Here is an 8758-nt window from a genome sequence, read left to right on the forward strand (position 1 = left end):
CCTGAAAGAAAAATATATATATACTGTGCTTTTATATTGAAGGGGATTTTTTATGCAGCGGAGTGCCATCTATTCACACTCCTTAACAGTATTTGGCATTAATGCCTTGTAATGTTAATAGATACCTGCCATTTCCTACCATAGAAGAACACCCACAAAGTTTGTTTACATATGCTAATTGAGTGAAACGCAAGTATAACACCGACTATATGAGATATGGATTTTCTTATATTGAGGACAAAAGTTGCAGCGGATAAACTGAAAACTATACCTCTGTCAAATTACACTATAAGTAGGCGAATTGAAGACATGTCGGATGACATCAAACAACAGACCACAGCTTGAATGTAGGCAAGTGGTCATTTTGCATTACAAATGGACGAATCTACAGACATAAACAAAGCAGTTTTACTCGTTTATGTGAAATTTCTCTGCACAAGAGAGCTCCCTACTACTACGACTGCAGAGGACATTTTCAGGTCAGGTTCAAACTGCACCATCTTTTCATTAAATAAATTTGAGAAGTTGAAAATGTTCCTCGATTTGGGTCGCGGCTTGTCATTAAGGGGTGATGGTGGGTCCCGCAGCCAGACCAGTTGAGAACCACTGGTCTAGATAGACCACAGTAAAGAATAGTGGGATTTCCACTGATCCCAGAAATGATAGAGGGGGTCTCGATAGACCACAGGAAAGGATAGGTTGGGGTTAAGTTAGACTGCAGACAAGGATAGGTTGAAGTCATGTTAGACCGCAGAACAGAATAGTTGGGGGTCACAATGCCTCAGCACGACTTAACGGGTCAACTCAGACCGGGAAATGAGAAAATTGGGCAACCGTCGGACTGGGAATCCTCCAGCATGCAGACTCTGAGGACGTGGTGGGTCGGCTCCTCGCTGATATGGGGTCTGCAACGTCTCCTCCTGTCAGACTGAACCGAGGGAGACGATAACCTGGACGACACAATGAGCAGAGTTTTTTCTTTGAAGCTCCTCCTACTTTTGTCTGAGAACAGCTGATTTAAATCTTTATTATCTGTCATCACAAAATCCTCAATTAAAAAAAAGAGATTTAGCATATTAAATAAGTTTGTCTATTTCAGATTGTCTTCTTTCCGACGGTCCTTGAACACATCATGTGTGACGAACGCTTCAACTGTGATATTTCATCAAAACAATTTATTCTACATGTTCTCATTTAAAATCTCTCCACGAATACACCGTCAATCAGATTGTGTAAAAAATAGTGCTGGGCAAGTTAACGCGTTATTATCGTGTTAACGCATTCATTAATTAACGCCGACAATTATATTATCGCGCGTTAACGCAGTTTTATTTAAAAAAATGTATTCAGCAGACATGCGCGCGATCGTCTCATTACAGGATCGTGACGAGCGGTGAACAGCTGTTTGTGTGGCGTCTCTTCCGTCTCTTCACCTACATTCCCCTGGGTCCTAAGTCCCTCCAAGTACAGCTTCTTATCACCCTCTATGTACCAACGTACATTTATAACAAATACCACACATATTACACAGTAATCAGCGTTGCATATGTGTCTGACCAAAATAGCAAAAAAAGCTAAAAATAAATGATTCATTTAAATTTTCTTTTTTTGAGTTTTTAAAGTTTTTTTGTTTGGAATATGTATAATAATCATATCATTTAGTTATCGCTACTGACAATTTAACAAACATAAAAACATGACGTAGATAGGTTTGCAGTTTTCAAGGTGTATATTTCAAATTGCATCTATTACACACATTAAGATAAAGTTGTGAACAGTTGCTGAATATCTGTTATCAGAATCATTATAACTGTATTATAACTGCTACTGTGTAAAGGGAATACTGCTGTTAAAAAGCACCTTATTTGTTTGAAGTGTTTGCAAACCAAATGTTGTTGCCCTTTTGTTCATATAGCAGTACTTTTAAAATAAAAGTGCGCAATACTTTTGAATTCATTATTGAACTTTGCGCAATACAATGCGATTAATCGCAAACAAATCAGGCGATTAATCGCGATACAAAATTCTAATCGTTGCCCAACACTAGTAAAAAACATTAAATTGTGAGCTCCTCAGTGAAACTATGAAGTCATGATTGATTCATCTGAGACCAACAGTCATGTGACAACAAATCAGAGAAACTTTGACTGAACTTCAGGAAGTGAACACAGAGGAGAGGAGAGGCTAAAAGTAGAGGATGTTAAAATGTAAATAGTTTAATATTTATAGCCATATTTCCACTATAACTGTTCCATTCTAACTGTGTTATTCTGCACTAACGACATGTTCTAGTTCTCTCTACTTCTAGTCATGATGGTTATGTTTCCATAGAGGAGCAGGACTTTTATTTATTACAGATACAAATATAACTCGTCAGTTTGTTCAACATAAATAAAGTGACGGCGTCTCGACGGATTTTTCTTTAGGACAGAAACAATATAATTCTACACGTAGTAAAAATGATAATACCGATAATATTATTGTATCAAAAATAATTTGTTCAATAAATCAAAATGTTTCCGACACTTAAACAAAAACAGACTTTTGTATAAATTATCCAGTAAATATGTTATTCTGATTTTAGTTATACAGGTTATTTATTTTTATTCAAGTGTTTTTTTTCCTGTGGGATGACGACGGCATGTTCGGGACATTTTAGGTTAAGAATAATAGTAGTTACGGAGACGGGGAAATATTATGAGAAAAAACTTTAAATTTACAAAATAAAAGATGTACATTTATAGCAAAAATAACATATTCTCTGAGATTCAATTCATAAATTTACAAAAAAAAACTTGAACATTCTCTGAGATTATTAAATCATAAATTTACAAATATTATTTTTCACCCTTCTCACCTGAGGTCTCTCCTCTCTGTGACCAGACACCTGATGTCTCTCCTCTCTGCGACCAGACACCTGAGGTCTCTCCTCTCTGCGATCAGACACCTGAGGTCTCTCCTCTCTGTGACCAGACACCTGAGGTCTCTCCTCTCTGTGACCAGACACCTGAGGTCTCTCCTCTCTGTGACCAGACACCTGAGGTCTCTCCTCTCTGTGACCAGACACCTGATGTCTCTCCTCTGTGACCAGACACCTGATGTCTCTCCTCTCTGTGACCAGACACCTGAGGTCTCTCCTCTCTGTGACCAGACACCTGATGTCTCTCCTCTCTGTGACTGACACCTGAGGTCTCTCCTCTCTGTGACCAGACACCTGAGGTCTCTCCTCTCTGTGACCAGACACCTGAGGTCTCTCCTCTCTGTGACCAGACACCTGAGGTCTCTCCTCTCTGTGACCAGACACCTGATGTCTCTCCTCTGTGACCAGACACCTGATGTCTCTCCTCTCTGTGACCAGACACCTGAGGTCTCTCCTCTCTGTGACCAGACACCTGATGTCTCTCCTCTCTGTGACTGACACCTGAGGTCTCTCCTCTCTGTGACCAGACACCTGAGGTCTCTCCTCTCTGTGACCAGACACCTGATGTCTCTTCTCTCTGCGATCAGACACCTGAGGTCTCTCCTCTCTGTGACCAGACACCTGAGGTCTCTCCTCTCTGCGACCAGACACCTGAGGTCTCTCCTCTCTGCGATCAGACACCTGAGGTCTCTCCTCTCTGTGACCAGACACCTGAGGTCTCTTCTCTCTGTATTTACCTGCTGAAGGTTTCCGTCTCATCAGCTGACGTCGTGGCCGAGCAGGACGGAGACCCAGCAGGTCTCTGCAGACCATGAAGGTCTTCACTGCTGCTGTGAGGATCCTCTCCACTCTGAAACAAGAGTTTAAAGTTCACATCTCACATTTTAACGATCGGGCCGGTTTCTCTTCATTTACCTTTTTCCTGAAATCACAGTCTCAGTTCTCATGTTTGACATTCTGACTTTTTTGAATTAGAAATTATAGTAAAAAAGATTATTGTGGTCCCAGAGTTCTCATTTAATTTAATTTGCATTTAATGTCCATTAATTTAAATTAAAAAGTGCACATTAGATCAACATTTCAGTTCTCATCTCAATGTAAATGTTCCACCGTTAGCTAGATAGCTAACTTTCTACCTCATGTTAGTACACAGACCAGAGGAAACTATGTGTATATGTATGTGTATTAACTGTAGAATATCTATGTGATAAACAATACCATCGCTGCTGTATTTATTTCTAGATTAAGTTATTTTGAGTGTTGATGGAGCTGCTACAATGTTAGCTTAGCATAGCACGGATCAAAACAAACTCCATTCAGAAAACAACCAGTTTAAAAGTTGTTTGCTTGTTGTCTTGCAGAGATAAAATATAAAACATGAATTCAGACTTTTAACAAATCAACATCATTATGTCATTATTTCTGCATCTTTATTTATTTGCTTATTGCGATTTAATTACAGCTAAATCTTCATATGTTTTAGTAAACCAGCTGACTCGTGACTACCTTCAGGCGGATGGAGAGGGCAGAGTTTCCTCGGCCGTAGAGCCGGATGCTCCTGCAGATCTCCTCAGGCGTCAGCGTCTCCACCCTCAGAGGCGAGAGCGTCTTCGTCCGGTCCGATGTGAAGAGGATCTCTGATCGGTCAGCTGAGGGAATGTGGACCTCAGCAGGTCCAGGAAGTCCTCCTCCTGGAGTCCTCGAGGACACCTCACCTCCTGAACCGGGTACTTCTTAAAAACTGAAGAAGATATAAAAACATATTTTTTTAACTTGTATCACCGTGGCTGTAAAAATAAGACGCTCTGTTGTCTTTTTGAAACGAACCGGTGTTTGAGAGCACGACGGTCTGAGAGTCCTCCAGAGAGACCCTCAGGACCAGCTGGCTCTGTGTGTCAGTGCTCCGAGGTCTGGCGGGCCTTCTCCTGTCAGACCGGCCTCTGGGGGGAAATGAACCTACCGCTGAACAACAAAGCAAAATAAAGTGAACTTATATAAATACTTATATAACTTATAACTATGTAACTTATATAAATACACATTAAAACTAGCATGCTAAGCTTACTGGCATAGTAATATGGTACTAAGCTAACTGGCATGCTAACATCGTGCTAAGCTAACTAGCTGGTTTGATAGTCTGAGTCCTTCAGGTCTTCTCGTCTCTGTCTGGAGCTCGTCGCAGCTGCTCTTCGTCGTCTTCGTCATCAAACCACAGGAGGCCCAGACTCCCAGTGCCCTCCACAGCTGGACCCAGACTCACAGTGCCCTCCACAGCTGGACCCAGACTCACAGTGCCCTCCACAGCTGGACCCAGACTCCCAGTGTCCTCCACAGCTGGACCCAGACTCCCAGTGCCCTCCACAGCTGGACCCAGACTCCCAGTGCCCTCCACAGCTGGACCTAGACTCCCAGTGCCCTCCACAGCTGGACCCAGACTCCCAGTGCCCTCCACAGCTGGACCCAGACTCACAGTGTCCTCCACAGCTGGACCAGCTTAGACCAGATTCGTGTTTTCAACCGAAAGTAAAAGAGAGTGAGACACACATTTAAAAACGAACGGAAACACACGAAGGTCCCGCGAAGGTATTTCACCGTATTAGCACATAGTGATGGCGAGATGAAGCTTCATGAAGCATTGAAGCTTTCCATCCAATTGGTTCACTCATGGGCCGAAGCGTCATGGTGCTTCATTTGCTCTACTGTGCCATCAAGTGGACAATAAATATAAAACAGGCAGAGTGATTAAAATGACACCATGGCTTTGGTGTGTGAAGCATTGAATTGAATAAATGAATGAATGATGTTTGTGATGCGTGATACATAACTTATGAACTTATTAATATGGTGTCTGTCTTTATGATACAATGGCGGGGTGAAAAGGAAAAGTGGAAACAAATTGGGGAGAGGGTTGTGATGTGAAAAGTAAAAAAAAAAGAAGTTAAAGTTCGGATTTTATTGTCATATATGTGACTTCTGCATTTAACCCATCCATAGCTTATTGGGAGCAGCGGGCTGCTGAGAAGCGCCCGGGGAGCAGTTAGGGGGGTTCAGTGTCTTGCTCGGGTACACTTCGGCACAGGATATGTAGCAGCCAAATCTTAAACTACCGACCTTGCGTTTACCGGACAACCCTCTCTACCCGCGCGGCACCCGGGGATTCTTTAGCTAAAACTCCCTAAACCGTTTCCCATTCATTTTCAATGGTAGTCCTAAACCAGTACGGATGAAATATATATTTGGCCACCAGCAGCGCTGTGGTGCCGTTTTGCGAGTGAAAGACTTTCTCCGGCGACAGCCCGAATTTTCTGGAGCTCTTCGCTTTGTGTACTCTACGTTAAAAGGTAAGTAGTCATTAAGATGAATAACAATGAATTAAAATGTCATGATAATTAGTCTGGACGCTGTCTGACATTCACGTGAAAGCTATAAAGATAAAGTTCGCCGTGTTTCTTCAGTTTTATTGTCCATACCGGTTCATTCATGTCCGACTTTGTTGTGCTTTTGTGGCCGAAAGTATCAAGTTAACACGAACGTGCATTTAAATATATGATTTAACGTTTACTGCTGTACGTCGGTGAATATAGAGGCTGACCAGCGGCCCGTTAACGTTAGATATACTCTGGACGTTACTTTACGGACACGTAACGAAAGAACAACAAGCTGTGACCGGACCCGGTGCTTCATTTGAATCACGTTAACGTTAAATAAACACGCACGTCTCCGTTGTATCACGTCACGAATCGTCATTAATGCATGTAGTTCATAGTTATGTACATTAACTGCTCCACGTGTGTTTGACAGCATTAGTTACTAGTTACTTATCTTGTTGTCCTATGAATTGATACCAGTCATGATGAGGGTACGTATCACTCTTTGTTTTCTTATATGGATAAAAAGAAACAATATGTATGTATGAAACTGCTGTGTTACTAACACCTGAATGCATGTGTTTGAAGTGTGTCATGTTGCTTCACCTGCCTAGGTTACATCATAATGACTGTCTACTGAATATTAACCCATTGAAACATAAACACACGTGTATGAATGAAGTATATTCTTTATATATTAATGTGAGAAACAGTCTGTCATTGGATAAGGCTGAGAAAGGTGAAGTAACAATACTAACAGTAGTGTTTGTATATTGTCAAAATATAAATGACTTACAAGGTTTTTTCCGTTGTAGAACCATCTGCTGCACTTGCTGCACCAACTCATCTGAAGGGTTCACAAGTAGATGGTAAATACATCCAACATGTAAACGTATCTGTCATATTCCCTGTGCTCATATCTGTTATAAACCATTGATTATGTTTTGTGATCCTTCTCTCCTTGCAGCCGCTGCTCTAACTGTAAAGAGACCTGTACCTGTTTCCCAGGAGCTCATGTGTCTGCTGCTAGAGGGAGCGGGTCGTCCATCAACAGAGGCGACTGCCACAGTCCCTGGTGTGTATTATTTGACCTGTATTTTCATCTTAAAAATATACTATATGCATTGTCCATCAAAACTGTTGTTAATTCTTTAAAGTTACTGCTGCACTGTATTCAGACAAAAGGTAGGCAGCACTCCATGTCCAGCTTGCTGAGTTTCACAGACTACAGTGTAGATGTCATGTTACATCCTTGCTTCATCTTACTGTCAATAATAATAATAACATGTTTAATATTCTCTATAGTGTCAGAGGCCCCCCTGACTTCTCCTGAGACGTCTGCAGAGCCAGGTCAACTGTCACCTGCACAGAGAGATCAAAGTTAGTATTAGAATGTTTTTCAAGTCAAAAATATTAAATCAAGACGCACCCAAAATCGTACTAATTTGCTCAGTTTATTCTTGTCTGACTAGGTGAGCCGTTACCCAGGCCGTTAGCTGTCCCCACCCGTCCTCCTCCACAGCTCCCTGGCTACGACCATGAAGTCACCCAGTGGACCTGTTCACAGCAGCAGAGGATCTGGATGAAGACAGAGCTGGAATCCACGGGTCTTTGGCCAGGGCTCCTTTCCTGTGCGCAACCTCATGAAGATGGTGTCATTGTGGCGTCTCCCTCCCCAGCCAGAATTAATCGACAGCATCTCTGATCTTCCTTCCCCAAAGTTCTTTCAGCTGGAACTGGATGCTACAAGGAAAAGGGTGGAGGAGAGAGGACAGCAGAAGAGGAAGAGGACTGAATCCCAGCACACAGGTCGCAAGTGTCGATTCTGTCAGATGGATCTGAAGCAGGATCCAAACAGTCCTCACATTCACACAGGGTTCCCTGGACTAACAGGGAAGTACATTTACTGCCCTGGTAAAGTCTTTTCCTTTTACAAAGACCAGGGCATGGAGGAGACGACCTGGAATGAGTTCCAGCGGTCTGCTTTTTATGAGACAGAAAAAAAGAGATGGGAGGTTGAAAAGGGAAAGTAAGAGAAAAGGGGAGTGTTTTTGTCATTATTATATTTGTTTAACATATTTGTGTTGTGTATTTGTGACCTTGCATTATTGGCTCTGTGTTCAATATTCACTGTCCCTGTTGTGTTTAATAAATATATTTCATTCACTAATGTTTACATGTCTCATTAATACGTGAATCATTATAGTCAACAGTAAAAACTACAATATAATAGGTTAATAGCCATAAATAAGTCAAGTACTTGATACTCTATCTGCCACTACAATCTAGTGATAATCAGTAAAAGGTAAAGTTGGATGAACATTACTTGATTTATAAATAGCTCTTTATCATTGATGTGTGGCGTAGCCCCAAGTGAGACTCGAATCTGCGTCCAGAAGCTGAAACCAGCGATATGAAAGTGGATTTTGAGCTCCTTGGACAGCGTTAATAATGCTGCAATTTCATTGGC

The 8758-nt window shown here is 41.7% G+C and overlaps 1 long non-coding RNA gene across 1 annotated transcript; it reads left to right on the forward strand.

The window, feature by feature from the left end:
- Positions 1-4641: 4641 nt before the first annotated feature.
- On the forward strand, positions 4642-8452 carry LOC142943495 (uncharacterized). Its single transcript, XR_012952076.1, has 4 exons — positions 4642-7157; positions 7256-7363; positions 7594-7668; positions 7761-8452. It is a non-coding gene; the product is annotated as an uncharacterized LOC142943495 (long non-coding RNA).
- The last annotated feature ends 306 nt before the right edge of the window (positions 8453-8758 follow it).

The sequence above is a fragment of the Anarhichas minor genome, unplaced genomic scaffold (assembly GCF_050575085.1).
Source record: "Anarhichas minor isolate MPS153535 unplaced genomic scaffold, ASM5057508v1 ptg000007l, whole genome shotgun sequence".
In the NCBI taxonomy this organism is placed as follows: domain Eukaryota; kingdom Metazoa; phylum Chordata; class Actinopteri; order Perciformes; family Anarhichadidae; genus Anarhichas; species Anarhichas minor.